The sequence below is a fragment of the Suricata suricatta genome, chromosome 1, assembly GCF_006229205.1.
Source record: "Suricata suricatta isolate VVHF042 chromosome 1, meerkat_22Aug2017_6uvM2_HiC, whole genome shotgun sequence".
Classification (NCBI taxonomy): domain Eukaryota; kingdom Metazoa; phylum Chordata; class Mammalia; order Carnivora; family Herpestidae; genus Suricata; species Suricata suricatta.
The window spans coordinates 188,949,711-188,965,073 of record NC_043700.1 but is presented as its reverse complement, the minus strand read 5'-3'; the positions used below and the strand labels follow the sequence as shown (position 1 = coordinate 188,965,073).

The 15,363-nt window shown below is 51.3% G+C and overlaps 1 long non-coding RNA gene across 1 annotated transcript; it reads right to left on the bottom strand.

Moving 5' to 3' along the window:
- Positions 1–297: 297 nt before the first annotated feature.
- LOC115286301 lies at positions 298–4,496 on the bottom strand. The gene is made up of 3 exons (XR_003905984.1): positions 4,456–4,496; positions 2,125–2,317; positions 298–414 (listed from the first exon to the last, which is right to left on the bottom strand). It is a non-coding gene; the product is annotated as an uncharacterized LOC115286301 (long non-coding RNA).
- Between the last annotated feature and the right edge of the window lie 10,867 nt (positions 4,497–15,363).

The window sequence follows — 15,363 nt, the reverse complement described above, 5'->3', positions numbered from 1 at the left end:
TGAGAGCTCAGGCCCAGAGAGGAAAGACAGAGGCCACGTGGGGAGGGGAAGGGGGCTGGTGGCTTTGCTGTCCCGGTCACAGCCTGTCACAGCCAGAGAGGAAATGGAAGGTTCTGCCGGCAAAGTCTCCAGGGGCCCCCAGGCAGAGACTGTGTGACGCCCCCTCCATTCTGGGGGTTCAACCAGTCACGTGTGCTCCCCCAATCCCAGCAGCAAACCCCCTGAGCGCTGGCACCCCAAGTCTACTCCACTTTGGGTCCCCAAGCAGTGAAATCGTTGGGGCCACGTTTCAGCTTTATTTTGTGGTAAACAGGACGGTCAGGAACAAATAAATTAGAAACAGTTGAATCTGTCTTTTGGAGAGAGCAAACTCATTCTGAAGTGTTATGAGGTGGTTCCATCATCCTGAGCTTTCTATTAAATGGAAATAACATTACGAACGTTATTTTACTTAAAAAATGAGTGAGGGCACCCGGGAGGCTCAGTGGATTAAGCGTCCGGCTTCGGCTCAGGTCATGATCTCATGGTTTGTGGATTCGAGTCCCGCGTCAGGCTCTGTGCTGACAGCTCAGATCATGGAGCTGCTTCCGGTTCTGTGCCTCCCTCTCTCTCTCTGTCTGCCCCTCCCCTGCTTGTGCTTGCTCTCTCTCTCTCTCTCTCTCTCTCTCTCTCTCTCTCAAAAATAAACATTAAAAAAATTTTAACTGAGTGAGAAAACATGATCACTGTTGAGCCCTTCCTGTGCCCCTGGGCTCAGACAGCCTTGGGGACGAGGACCACATTCAAGTCATTTCTCTACCGCCGGGTGCTGCCTGGCGCGGAGGTGGCCGCGGAGAGGGAGCACGAGGCCGTGCAGGAGCACGTCTGCCCGGGCGGGGTGTGGAGAGGCGGCGGTCAGGTGCGCGGAGACGTGGGGACGCGCTGTGAGAGGGATGCCGCCCAGTCTGGTCATCAGAGATTCGGGGAACTGAGGGGTGGTGACTCGGTTTCCCCCCTGCTGATTTTTGTTGCTCTCGGACAAGTTACTCAGTCTGACTGCTGTCCTATTTCCCTGTGGGCGAAATGGGATAATGAGCAGCAGCTTGATGGTGGGGGTGACCGTGTGACATGTTACTGTATCTGATTGTCCCCGACCTGGGCTCCTGGCAGCAGTGAGCTCTTGATTGTTAGGGGGCCCATGTGGCATTTGTTTGTTTGTTTTTTAAATTCGTTTATTTATTTTGAGAGAGTGAGACAGTGTGAGCAGGGGAGGGGCAGAGAGAGAGGGTCAAAGAGGATCCCCGGCAGGCTCCACACTGTCAGTGCAGAGCCGGAAGTGGGGATCGAACCCAATGAAACTTCGAGATCATGACCTGAGCCAAAACCAAGTCAGACTCTTAGCCGACGGGGCCGCCCGGGGGCCCCAGGGAATCCGTGTGTTTTAGGGGCGCCCAGGCTCTGTTTCAGTCACGTGCGGCAGGCACACGGGCACACACAGGGTGGTCAAGACCGAGAGATTGTCTGCTCACAGGTCCCCGGAAACGTGAGGGGTGCTTCCCAAAGGAGCCAGGGTGGGCCAGGGAGCAGGGGAAACGGGACGGGGTGCAGGAGCTAGAAGGAAGCCGAAGGCTCGGGATGGGCTAATCTGAATAATTTCAGGGGCTCTGGGGCACAGGGCTGTCCCCGGTTGGGCCCTGGGGGGATTAGGAGAGCGGGGACAGTGGCCCAGAATGGGAGCACGGGACAGTGGAGGGGGGTGCGGCAGGCTCCGGATTGCTTGGGCTGAAGTTAGAAAGTGGGCTGTCCGCTCCCTGGAGGAACTGGCCGCCCCAGGTGGGGTGGGGTAGAGCCCCCCTACCCTGACCCCAGGTCAGCAAGCCCCCCGCGGTGAAAGCATCAGATTACAGAGCACCCCAGGCTGGGTGCATATGCCCCATGAAGCCCAGGGTGAAACAGGGCTCTGGCATCACCCGTGTCGACAGCCCAGCCCCCCCCCTCACTAGCGGCGTGACCCTGGTGTCCGCTACTTGTTACTTGTCCGGCTGTACCGGGAGGGCTCCAGTCACTACCCCTTAAGCGTGGCCATCCAGGCGTCCACGTCGGGCACTGTTCAAGGAGGGCTCGGAGGCAGCCCGGTGTACACACCAGAATCCAGCTCTCAGCACCAGAGGGGACTGAAGGTCCCATCCTGCCACCGTGACGCTCCTGGGCTGGAAGGAAGCCCCAGGCTTCTCCCCGGGATGACCCCCCTCGGCTGGCATCTCTGGACCATCTCTGCGGGCTGCATCGGCTCTCTGCAGCCGACGAGAGGGCGTGTGGCCTTGCAAAGTCCAGCCGCCTGCGATTCAGAAGCAGAAAGAGGCATTATACAGCGCAGTTTGCCCCAAATGAGGGCCTTCTTTTATTATCTGCGATTTAGACTCTTTCATATGTCCCCCGAGGTGCTGTCTGCTTGGGAAAATCACCTCTCATAACGCACATAATAAATCTCTTATGTTGAACATACAGAGGCATGTGATTTTTATTAATGAAAAATAAATTTCTGTCCGCCGCCCGCCAAATAAAAGAGTATCTGTTGAAGGGGTGCTGGGGGGTCAACGGGCCCGTCTCAGGTCAGCCCTCCTGCTCAGAGAATCCCTGAGGATGGAACAGACCGGCAGGTGTTCCGGAAGGCACGACGTCTGCCCCTCGCCCACCAGCACTGGGGGCCTGGCCGTCTCCAGCCCTGGGCAGAGCTCCCCGCTCACCCTCTGTCTGGAGAAAGCCACACAGGCATACAGCCTCTCACCCCCTTCGCCCGTGGCCTGAAGGCCACCTCCCCGCCGTCCTGCCATTGCCAGGGCTCCTGGCTTCCTGTCTCCCTCCCTCCATCAGACTCTCTGCAAGTTGCCACCCCTAGGACAGGGAGATGAAGACACTCTGGGTGCCCATCCCTGGGGACAGAGGGGAAGACGTGAGGTGCCCACATCCTACAGCATATGCAGCCATCAGGAGCCATGAGGTCAGGGGCGCCTGGGGGGCTCAGTCAGTTAAGCGTCTGGCTTTGGCTCAGGTCATGATCTCTTGGTTCGTGAGTTCAAGCCCCGCATCAGGCTCTGTGCTGACAGCTGGGAACCTGGAGCTTGCTTCGGATTCTCTCTCCCTCTTTCTCTGCTCCTCCCCAATCACGCTCTGTCTCTCTCTGTCTCTCAAAAATAAATAAGCATTAAAAAAAGGAAGAGGTGATGAATATACTGCACCAGAGTAACACACGGGGCTGGTGGGAGTGTAGGGGAGGAGAAAGAGAAGGAGAAAATGAGAGAGAGAGACAAGGGGGAAGGGACAAGGAAGGAGGGGAGAGAGGGAAGGAAAGAGAAAGAAAACGAGATACACGACCCAACACTTCTTCCAAAAATTTTTGAATAAACCCAACAAGCAGCAACACGTGTCTTGTAAGAACGCGGAAATGAGACTTGGATGCGGGTGTGCACACAGGGGAACGCGGGCGGGGGTGTAGCTAAAAGGGGGTGCATCCATGACAAGAAAGGCTTTCCCCAGCCAGGTGGAGCGAGGAGTCGGAAAACAGGATCCAATCGCCTCAACAGCTGCGCCCGACAGCCCAGAGGAAGGACAGAATCAGGGGCCACCAAACACATACATCCGCACACGCTCGGGGCGGACCCTACTCTGAACCCGCCTGTTCCTAGCTACATAAACGAGCCCACGTCCTCCCTGTCCAGCCTCGGCCATGCCGTTCCTTCTGCTCAGAATGCTGTTCCACCCCTCCACGCTCTCAGCTGTGCCCCGTCCTTCCTCTCTGCTCTGGTGCCTGTCCCTCCCCTGTCCCCTCCTGGAACAGGTGGCCTGCCCCCCCCCCCAGAGCTCCTCACAAGCACCTCCGTGTCCACGTGTGTCCTTAGTGGACCCAGGAAGGGACTCACTCAAGTGCCACGGCCACCTGACTTGCGGCAGACTCGCCCCTGCCCGCCCGCGGCTCTGTGGACACCCCGGGGGGGGCAAATCCCAAGTCCCTCTCAGCCCGACCCCTCAGTTATGCGGCTCCGCCCCTTCTGGGTCCAGCTCCTGGGCCCTCCCCTCCCCCGGCCACGCCTCCTGCTCTTGCTGCCAAAAGTGGGCTCGAGGCCTCAGGGCCACTCCGGGCCCCTCTGCGCAGCCCCTGGAGGGGGTCCCCCCACCTCGGCTTCCCTCTCCCCTGGCCTGCTGGCCACGGGAACACTGCAGGGCCCTCTGACCTGCCCCCCCCCCAAATAATTCACCTGTGCCCTCCCCCAAGCCCACCACCCTGAGATTTGAAACCTGGGTTGTCATTCTCCTGCCTTTGGGTTGTCTTTGCCTTTCTTTTATTTTAATTTTCTGTTAAAGTTTATTTATTTAAAAGAGAGAGAGCAGGGGAGGGGCAGGGAGAAAGGAAGACAGAGAATCCCAAGCAGGCACTTCAGACATGGGGCTTAAACTCACAAACCGTGGGATCATGACCTGAGCAGAAATCAGGAGTCAGATGCTTGGGGCGCCTGGGTGGTTCAGTCAGCTGAGCATCTGGCTTCGAGTCAGGTCGTGATCTCACAGTTTGTGGGTTCGAGCACTACGTCAGGCTCTGTGCTGACAGCTCAGAGCCTGGAGCCTCCTTTGGATTCTGTGTCTCCCCCCCCCCTCTCTGCCCCTCCCTCTCTCTCTCTTTCTCTTTCTCTTCTCTCTCAAAAAGCAAATAATAAATATTTAAAAATTTTTAATAAAACAAAAAGAGTCAGATGCTTGGGGCACCTGGGGGGCTCGGTAGGTTAAGCTTCCGACTCTTGGTTTCGACTCTGGTCGTGATCTCTTGGTTCAAGCCCCACTTCGGGCTCTGCGCTGACAGCATGGAGCCTGCCGGGGATTCTCTCTCTCCCTCTCTCTCTGCCCCTCCTCCACTCTCTCTGTCTCTCAAAATAAACTTAAAAAAAGCCCCTGTACTTGCCCCTGTTGTCTCGGTGCCCACAAGATGGCCGCCAGGGGAGGGGAGAGAGGCCCGGGCTCAGGCAGCGCCCGAGGCCTGCAGGGGGCCCGTGCGGGGGCAGGTGCCGTGCACCAGGAGTGCCGGCGCACGGCTCTCCAGACAGCCGGCGAGGCCGCGGGGACACGCTCACCGGCTCTGCTCACAGGTCTGTGCCCCACGTGCCCCGCGGGGTCCCAGCCACAAACAGATGCTCTCAAGTCGTGTAATTGGGAAGACTTCCATACGAGGACTCTGCAAAGGTGTGGACGAGGCTTGGGTGAGCAGCGAGGGACAGTGCGGAAGCTGGGAGGGGGTCAGTCTACACTGCAGGCTGGGGTCGGCCCCTGGAGCACCGGGTGGGGGGGCGGGCTCCTGTCTGCAGCCACCGCACTTTCATGCATGTCCTAGCGGGTGGGTACAGTGAGGACAAGAGCCTGGCGAGAACCGCCCCTGAATGAGACGCTAGTTTGTCACACTTCTGATCCCCAAAGGAGACAGGCGGTGTCACAACCGTCCTCACGGGGAAGCACGGGGGAGTGGGGGGGGGGGCAGTAGGCAGCAGGGGGCGCTGTCCCCACCTCTCTGGTGCCTGGGTCAGGTGGAGCACGGCCCGAGTGTGGGCACCCCGTCAGGCAGGTGGCTGGAGGGTGTGCACTCCGGGTTGGTGGGTTTGAACTTGGAAAGTGCGCTTCTGCGTGAACCGCCCACCATCTGTTGGACCGGGCTAGCCCTGGAAGGGGCACTTCTCCGGGGTAAGCAAGGCCCCACAGGTCAAAACATCCGGAGAGAGAAAATGAAAGACGCGGTTAAAGACACAGGGGGACAGTGCCCGACTCACTCTCCTGGCCTGGCATCTCCTGCTGATGTCACCCAGTGGCCAAACCCCGCTGGAAGGCAGAGGCCAAGGGACTCGGTCAGCCTCCTCTTCCGCACAAAAGGAGGGGAGGTGCGGGGGTGGGGGTGGGGGAGGAGGATTGTACTCAGCAGCCACGGAACTAAGGTCATGACAAGGGTCCCTTCTTCATGTTGAAGTCTCCCCACTCAGGCTTGCTGACGCAATCATCCGGAGAGGTCAGAGAGGGTGCGCTGGAGGAAACAGGTCCTGAACCCTACTCTGAGGGACAAAGAGGCAGGTTTTGGGGGTGCTAGACAGACGGAAGAGGCTGTGCAAAGCCATGAGATTCACACAATATGTTTGGCAAGCTGCAGGCTTTGCAGTGCTGCTGGGTCGTGAAGCTTCCGGGGAGGGTGGCTGGCGCGTCCTAGTGGCCCGCGGACAGTCTCTCTCTCTTTCTGTCTCTGCTTTGAGCCATTTCATTCTCCTCTCAGGGCTGTTTGCAAAGCAGTGCGTTGAGGGGCATAAACTGCTTCCACCAGGGGGTGCTACAGAGCAAATCGCCCGGTTAGTGCTGGCCAGTACCGGACTGCTTTCCTGAGCAGGTGGGGTAGTACCACCTAGTCTACTTGTCAGCGGTGGGGGGGCTCCGATAGGGCGATGCCCTGGAAAGTTCTTTGCAAATCGAAGGACCCACACAGCACGTCTCGCGGGGCAGAAAGGAGTCTGGTGTCTGCACGGGGAGCTGGCTAGGCAGCACCTAACCTGCTTCTCACTAACCTCATCCATCAAAGTATCCAGGGGGACCAGGGAGAATGCCAGGGTCCGTTTCCCATCTGTGATCAGCCTTGACTCCAAGCCCACACTCCACACCCAGTTTTCTGGAAAAGGGAGAAATAGCCCTCGGGGGCCAAAGAACACAATACCCTTGGATGCCCCTGGCTGTGTGGGACCGGCTGCAAGGGCTTTATCGCCGCCCGCAGCCGCTGCCAACGCCAGACCGAGTCCTTCCCAGGAAATTCTTGGCTCTGCCTGTGAGCAGCCCCGTCTGGTGGAATTAATTTTAGCCTATATGATGCTAAGGCCGTGCAAACAGAGACATATAAAACAGCACTCCTAAGCCTTTGCCTGGCAATAAATAGTAAAAGGCGCTTAATTTATGCACGCTGAAAGTCTGCCCCTCTGCAGGAAGGCATAAAAGCCCCACCCCCACCCCCCCTAACGTTAAGAGGCTTCTGGGCCTCTTGGGGGACCTCATGCCCTCTTCCCAGACTCATTCTGTCTTTCTGCTCGGATTGTAGATTTCCAGACTCGGGCTCCAGCCTCCATCGGGAGGCGGCACCGGGGCAGCCAAGGTGGAGGTGACCCCCTGGGGCTGTGTGGTCACAGGCGGAACGGGTTCCTTGGTCCCCGCAAGCCCGAGGGAAGGGGCGCTTGGAAGGTGTTTGCATCCTGGAGTCACTGGGCCGTAGCCTGTGATGCCGGAAAGAGGTTTCCAGATTGTGCAGCCCCGTCTGAGGTTTCAAAGGTCCTGAACGCCTCAGCCAAGGTCACATGAGTTGATGGAAGGGTTAGACTTGGACGGGAGGGTGGAGGGGGCCAGCTCAAGGATTTGGAGTCAGGGAGCTGGGTTAGAAGCCAGATTCCACCAAGACCCCTCCTCCTGACCTCAAGCAAGATGTTTGAGGCCGCTGTTTGGTTTCCTCCTTTGTAAGATCAGTGCCAGCTGCACAGGATCATGGGAGTTCTGGGAGGGGGGCCGAGACGGTGGTGTGCCGTCATCGTGACCCCAGCGCCCCGCTTGCCATGGATGCCCAAGACGCGGTGGCTACGGGTTTTGTGACCTCCGAGTAGATGCAGGTCTTTGTCAGGCCTCCCCCAGGCAGGGGACCCCGGGACCCAGAAGGAGGGAGGGAAGAGCTGAGCAGGAAGGAGGAAGAACAAACAGCAGGGTCTGTGGTCCTGGCCACTGCTGTGGGCACCAGGCGCCCACCTCCAAGGTAACCTGATGGAAGATGCTACTGAACTTCATCAAATGACATTGAAAAGGTCGACGGGGCACCTGGGTGGCTCAGTCAGTTAAGCGTCCGAGGTAGGCTCAGGTCACTATCTCCTAGTTCGTGGGTTTGAGCCCCGCATCGGGCTCTCTGCTGACAGCTCAGAGCCTGGAGCCTGCTTCTGATTCTGTGTCTCCCTCTCTCTCTGCCCTCCTTCCCTTGTTTGTGCTCAGTCTCTCTCTCTCTAAAAAATAAATAAACATTAAAAACATTTAAAAAATAAAATTCTACCATGTGTGAATATTCTACTGCATTCACTATCAGTATATTTAGTATGTCTGAAAATGTTCAAATAATGATGAAAAAAAAAAAGAAGGGCTCATCGTCAGGGCTGCCCCCAGACGGTGCCCAGAGCACAGGTCACAGGCGCCCTCAGTCCTGGCAGGAAGCCAAGTGCCTACTGAAGAAAACCAAGGAGAGCCCAAAATGTGAGCCCATGTCATCTCAGGCTGCTGGAACAGATCTCCAGCCTGGGGGATTGATCAACAGAGATCTATCTCTCACAGCGATGGAGGCTGGACGTCCCAGCTGCAGGTGCTGTTCTGCGGGACTCTGACAGGGACCCTTTTCCTGGTTTGCGGACAGCGGACTTCTCCAGGCACCTTGACAAGGGGGAGAGAGAAGCGAGCTCTCGGTGTCTCTTGTATGAGGGCATTAATCCGTCCCTCATCCCCTCCCAAAGACCCGGCCTCCTGAGTCAACGCTGGCCCCTCCTGGTTGTGAGCCGTCTGATGTTACCCGGAGGCTGACCAGCTCTGGCGGCTGGAGGAAAATCAGGGTGATAATACTTCATTTGCCCTTGACCAAACCCCAGGGCATCTTAACCATATGAAAATGACCAACGGGGAAGAGCACTGACTAATACTTATCGTGCCACAGACGTAAAAAGGGAGGCTCAGACAGTGACTTGCCGGAAGTCACACAGCGTAAGACAAAGAGGAATTGGAGAGAATCTTCTGGGCCGTTCCCTGCCCTGGCGCTGGGACGGATTCTGTTAACTTCCTTCAGGTTTCAGGGACTTTTGCTGGATCTTATAACTATGCAGATTTTTCTTCCGAACAAGCTCCCAAAGACCGCCCCCCCCGCCCCCCCCCAAGGTCAGGTGACAAGCTCCCGGCCAGAGTCCCTGGCTCCAGCTCCGGTGAGTCACCGATGCTTGGCTCCTGTGGTCACTGGGAGGGTGGCATTCGAAAGCTCCTGGCAGGAAGTGCCCACAGTGACGTCTCGGGCTTCCCCGGGTCCTGTGCACAGGGGGTCTCCCTGTCGTTGTACGTGTGTTGAAATGGGCCAAACTTTCTGCTAATTTTGAAGCAAAGGAAGTGGTCATGTCTGTGCTTTTTTTTTTCTTTAAAGATTTGTTTTACTTTTAGGGAGAGTGAGAATGCAAGATGGAAAGAGAAAGGCAGAGGAAGAGAGAGAGACTCTTTTTGTTTATTTATTTATTTTGAGAGAGAGCAAGCGAGCAGGGAGGGGCAGAGAGAGGAAGAGAGAGGATCCCAAGCAGTCTCTGTACCATCAGCCCAGAGCCTGACACGGGGCTTGAACTCACGACCGTAGATCATGGCCTGAGCCGAAAGCAAGAGTCAGACACTCAACAGACTGAACCACGCAGGTGCCCTGAGAGAGAAAATCTTAAGCAGGCTCCATGCTCAGCACAGAGCCCAAGGGGGCCTCGACCCCACAACCCTGGGATCGTGACCTGAGCCGATGAGGAGAACAGAGAGAGAGGTGAGGCTTCAAAGCTGTCTGCAAATGTCGGAAGTTGGAGTCTGACTTGTTACAGGGGGAATCTGACCTACCTTACCCGCTCTTCTCGAACAGGTGTATTAACATCAAAAGCTACTTGTTAGGCTCCATGGTCTCTTTCACTTGTGAAGGCTCGAAGAGGTCCGAGGCGAGGACTGCCTTTGTAGCTTGGCCAGGTGAGTGTCCACACTGCAGCGAAAGTCCCTCCCCCTCCAAGCCGCAGCCAGCCTGGTCATGGCGACAGAGTCGAGCAGACTTCCCCACCAGCGACGAAGCTGAGCTCCGTCTGACACCTGGGTCTATTTTCAAACCCAAGCTCCTCGAATCTCGACATGCGAATGAGCTCTTGGATACAGCATGACATGCAAAATCAAAGCATGAGCCTTAAAAAGACAAGTACTGGAATCGTAGATGTGATCGCCTTTCTACAATATTCTTCTCACATTTCTTACATGTCTGTATTTTCTAAATTTTCTCGTCTTGAGTGTACATGACTTTTAAGAATCGAAATACAGTTTATTTCAGAGTGGTAGTTGCCAGGGGCTTGGGGGTGGAGAAAATGGCGGAGATGTTGGTCAAAGGGCACAGACTTCCAGTTAAAAGGTAAGTTCTGAGGCTCCAGGGTATAGCATGGTGATTCTAGCTAATGAACTGCTTCATATACTGGAAAGATGCTGAGGGAGTAGATCTTGAGTTCATCACAATGAAAGAAATGATAATTGTGTGATGAGTGGGGGTGTTGGCTCACGCTACGGTGAGAGGCGTTTTGCACTCCATAAATGCATGGGATCGACACGTTGTACACGTTGACCTGACAGAATGTTATATGGCAATCATATCTCAATAACCCTGAAAAAATAGGTTATTTAAAATTTTTTTAACATTTATTTATCTTTGAGAGACAGAGAGAGACAGACCATGAGCAGGGGAGGGGCAGAGCGAGAGAGAGACACAGAAATGAGGCAGGCTCCAGGCTCTGAGCTGCCAGCACAGAGTCCAACGCGGGGCTCGAACCCACAAACTGTGAGATCATGACCTGAGCCAAAGTCGGATGCTCAACGGACTGAGCACCCCAAAAAATAGGTTATTTAAAAGTTTTGCTCAACATTATTCTTGACCTGAGAACTCCCTTATGGCAAAGTTTAGACTCATAATAGGAGGCAAAGGAGAGCAGAGAAGAGAGAAGGATTTAACATTCTCCAACAGAGGTCCGTTAGCTCTGAACTCTCAGTTGAAAATCCCTACCAGTGTGAAGCTTTGCAGAGAGGGATTCCTGTGTAAAAAACTTCCATCCAGAGGGGCCCTGGAGGCTCAATCGGTTGAGTGTCTGACTTCGGCTCTGGTCATGATCCTATGGTTCATGAGTTCGAGCCCCACATCAGGCTCTGTGCTGGCAGTGCAGGGCCCACTTCAAATCCTCTATGACTCTCTCTGTCCCTCCTCTGCTCACGCTCTCTCTCTCTCAAATATAAACATTAAAAAAAAAGAAAAGTCTATTCTGAAATTTACTTTGTTTTTTACAAAGTTTATTTTCAATGTATTAAAGTGACTAATCCTGACACCGAATCTTTTCTTAGACTTTGACATCCTGTAAGTGTGTTATTTAGAGAAAGTTTGGCACAAACAGCCTCCACATGGAATGGCCCAATGCAACAGAAGTAGGTGTCTCGCTTTCGGAGCCGGCCATGCAGTCCAGGGACAGCACGAGTAGGAGGTGGGGCTGGGGTGCCCATATTCTGGGAAGTCACTCAGAGACCCAAGGGACCAAGGTTTTGCCCCTCCAACCAGTGGCTTGCAAAGTTGCCTTGGTCATCGTCATTCCAGGCTGTTGAGGGAGGGAAGAATGAAGGCCCATGAGAGGTTTTCAAAGGCCAAACTAGAGACAGCCTACGTTACTTCTGCTCAAGTCCATCTGGGGAGAACTCCATGGCTTGGTCACCTCCTAACTGGGGCTGGAGGAGATAACCTCCCCCAGGGAAGAAGAGAAACAGATCGTGAAATGCCACCAGCTCTTTCTACCAGAGTCTATACAGCTTTTTTTCTGCCTAGCAAACCTAAACAATCACTAATAAAAGACCTAAAAATAATACTTGGTCCTCTTGATCAAATTACATAATTAAACATCTTAAAAAGTTTGAATTCCATTTATAAATAGCTTCTTGGTTCACTTTTAAGTATTTCGCAGATCTGACAACCCTTCATGACAGTGAAGTAAGTCTTTTTTTCCTTAAGTTTATTTATTTATTTTGAGAGAGAGAGAGAGAGAGCGAGAGAGCGAGAGCGAGGGCATGAGTGGAGGAGGGGGAGAGAGAAGCAGAGAGAGAATCCTAAGTAGGCTCCACACTTGGAGCTGAGCCTGATGCAAGGCTCCATCCCACAATGGTGAGATCGTGACCTGAGCCAACACCAAGAGTTGGACGCTCAACCCAGGTGCCCTATGATGTAATTCTTATAAATCCAATTAATTTATGAAAACAAGGAATTCATAATATCCCTAAGACTTATGAGATTTCTACTTACAAAGTGTAAATCAATTTATTTAACTACACATTTAACTGGAGCTAAGAGACTGTGCCACTCCAGAACACCAAATTCTCTTACTACCAAATTTACACAGATTCCTTAATATGAAAAATATATATACATGGTAGACTTTGACTCTCTTCAATAAATTGTCCTGCAGTTTATTTATTACATGTAGTGCTGTCCCTCTGGTCACACTTTGCACCTGACCCACTGGGAAATCCCAGGACTCAAGTGTGGTTGTTGCCTTAGAAGCAGGAGGGGTGGTTGGAGGGGATCTTGAGAAGGATCAGCAGCCCCTTGACTGGCAGCTGCCCTGGGAGGCCTCATGGAGCAGCAGCAGTAAGAGGTAGCTCTCCTTCAATAGGGGAGGAAAGGCTGCTTCTGCTGACAAAAGAGGCTCGCCAAAGTTTATGGGTTCCAGGTTGTCATTGGAATCTGCCCATGTGTCCATATTCCAAGTCTTTTTTTAAAAATTTTTCTGTTTATTTATTTTTGAGAGAGAGAGAGAAACACAGAGTGCGAGTAGGGGAAGAGCTGAGAGAGAGAGACACACACACACAAGGAATCCGAAGCAGGCTCCAGGCTCCGAGCTGTCAGCACAGAGTCTGACTCAGAGCTAGAACACATGAATCATGAGGTCATGACCTGAGCCAAAGTCGGACATTTGACCGGCTCAGCCACCCAGGTTCCCCTCCATATTCCAATTCTTGAGGCCCTACTCTTTCCTGATCAATGCCATAACTTCAACATAAAACAGTAAAAATGGCCAACATATGTTCACAAATATTTATAGCAGCTTTTTTCATCATGACCAAACCTAGAAACAGCCCATGAGTCCACTAATGGGAAAAGCCCATGAGTCCACTAATGGGTAAGCCTTATACAAAAGAATTCATAGCATAGGACTCCATTTACATGGTCTTCTGAAACAGGTAAATCTAACCCATGATAGAAGAAAACGGGTTGGAAGCGTGGGGTCAAAGACTGATTGGGGTCAAAGACTTGTCCAAACTCAGTGAGCAGATCCTTAAGATGTGTGCATTTTATTGTACATATAGGCTATACCAAAAGAAAACCAAAGTAAAAACGAATGTTGAATTTTGGACACTGGTATGCCTGCTAATTTACTTATAGAAAGATTATAGATGTCTGTAATTCACTTTGAAGCACATCAAAAAATTCAGATGGATTTATGGATGGAGGGGGGATGGGTACATGGGTGTCTATGTGCTAAAGCAATCGTCGTAAGATGTCAATGGTGATGGTGAGAATGGGTAAAATTCTTTCAGCTTTTCTGCACGTTTGAAAATAATTATAAAAAGTCATTTGAAATAAAAAAATAAATGTTAAGAAAATACCCTCACTAGAGATGTTCAAGAGAAAGCTATAAACAGCTGACAAGAAAACTGGTAAACTAGTAGATCTGAATTTTGTGCAAAAATATAGCACAATAAGACAAAGAGATGAAGTAACAGGTAATGGACAGAATGAGAAGTTCTAGCATAAAGCTCCAGGAAACACAAGAGATTACACGTAAGATAATTTAAAAGAGAGAGAGAGAAAAACTTCCCTTTCTAGGCATGTTATAATGAAATTGCAGAGTACAGAAAGGGAGAGAAAGAGAGAAGAGTAGAGAAGAAGGGAAAGGAGGAATGATCTTAAATCATCCAGAGAAAAAGGACAAATTATTTACAAAAAGGAACTAAGAAAAAAGACTCAGCCAAGCCTCTCATCCTAGCTGAAATATTGTACAGAATGAAGTGATATAATGACATTTTCAGACATACAAAAACTGCAAATGCTACTGGAAATTTACACTCACTACTGGAAATGTTAACTAGTAAATTTCAGAAGAAAGGGAAATCATTCCAGAAAACTTACTTGAAATCCCAGAAACAATGGTGAATGTGTAGTAAAAGCAAGTTCAGTTCCATCTGCCACCTTAATTGACTCTTGCCATGTGATGTAACACATTCACAGGCTCTAAGAACTAGAACATGGACATCTGTAGAGGGCCATTATTCCATCTAGCCTGGAGAGAGTTCCAAGAAGTGGCACAGGAAGGGGTCACCCAGGTGGAGTCCAGTGGTCCCTGTGGGTTCATTAGGCTGAGAGTCCAGGAAGACTAAAGCTACTAGAGTTCACCGAGAAGAGCACCAGAGTGGAGGGAGCCGCACAACGTGAGAAACCTGGAGGTCAACAGTCTTCACTTACACATGGTCTGCACATGCAGGCGAGGAGACTACCTGAAGCTATGGAAAAACTATCAGAACGGATTAAACGGGGAACTCCCTGGGACTTGCAAAAGTCCAAGAAGGCCTCCTCTCCCCACCAGTCAGAGAGGCAAACCTTATATTTCATGGAACACTAGGGAGATAATGTAAAAAGCTTTGACTTCGTGGGGAGAAATTTGCATTGGATTAAATGATGCTTTGGTCCCACCTAATAAAGCTTAAAAGGTTTACTTAACATAATTAAACAATCTCCAGGTAACTTACCTGTAGCCCAAAAGAAATCTCCAAAAAAAATATTTATAAGAATATAAAAATATCCAGCATTCAACAAGATAAAACCACAATGCCTGGCATCAAATATAAACTACCAGACATGCAAAGAAACAGGAAAATATAACACATAATGAACAGAAAAACCAATCAATAGACTCAGAAATGACATAAATTATTAAAATTAGTATATTGAAACTGTTGATATAACTATATTTCATATGTTTAAAAATCTAGATGAAAGATCGAGCATATGAAGAAGCGTCATAAAAGATATTTTAAAAGACCCAAACTAAACGTTGAGAGATGAAAACTATAATGTCTAAGATGAAAAACACACAGGATAGAATTAATAGCAGATTTGATATTGCAGAGGAAAGTAATAGTGAAACTTATGTCATAAAAACAAACTATTTAAAGTGACACAAAGAGAGACAAAAAGACTTTAAAATTAAGGAGGTGTGTAATTCAAGTCATGAAAAAAGAAGAGAGAGAAAAATGGGAAGAGAAGTTATTTGAAGAAATAGTGGCCAAAAATAAGTTTATTAAAAACTATAAACCCACAAATCCAAGAAGCTCAACACATTCCAAACACAAGATACCTGAAAAAAATAACACTAAGGAACATAATGAACTAATCTGCTCCAAACGAGGATAAAGAGAAAACATTCAAAGCAGCTAAAGGAAAGAACACAGGTCACATACAAAGGACACAAGGCTGATAGATGACTAGTCAGAAATAAT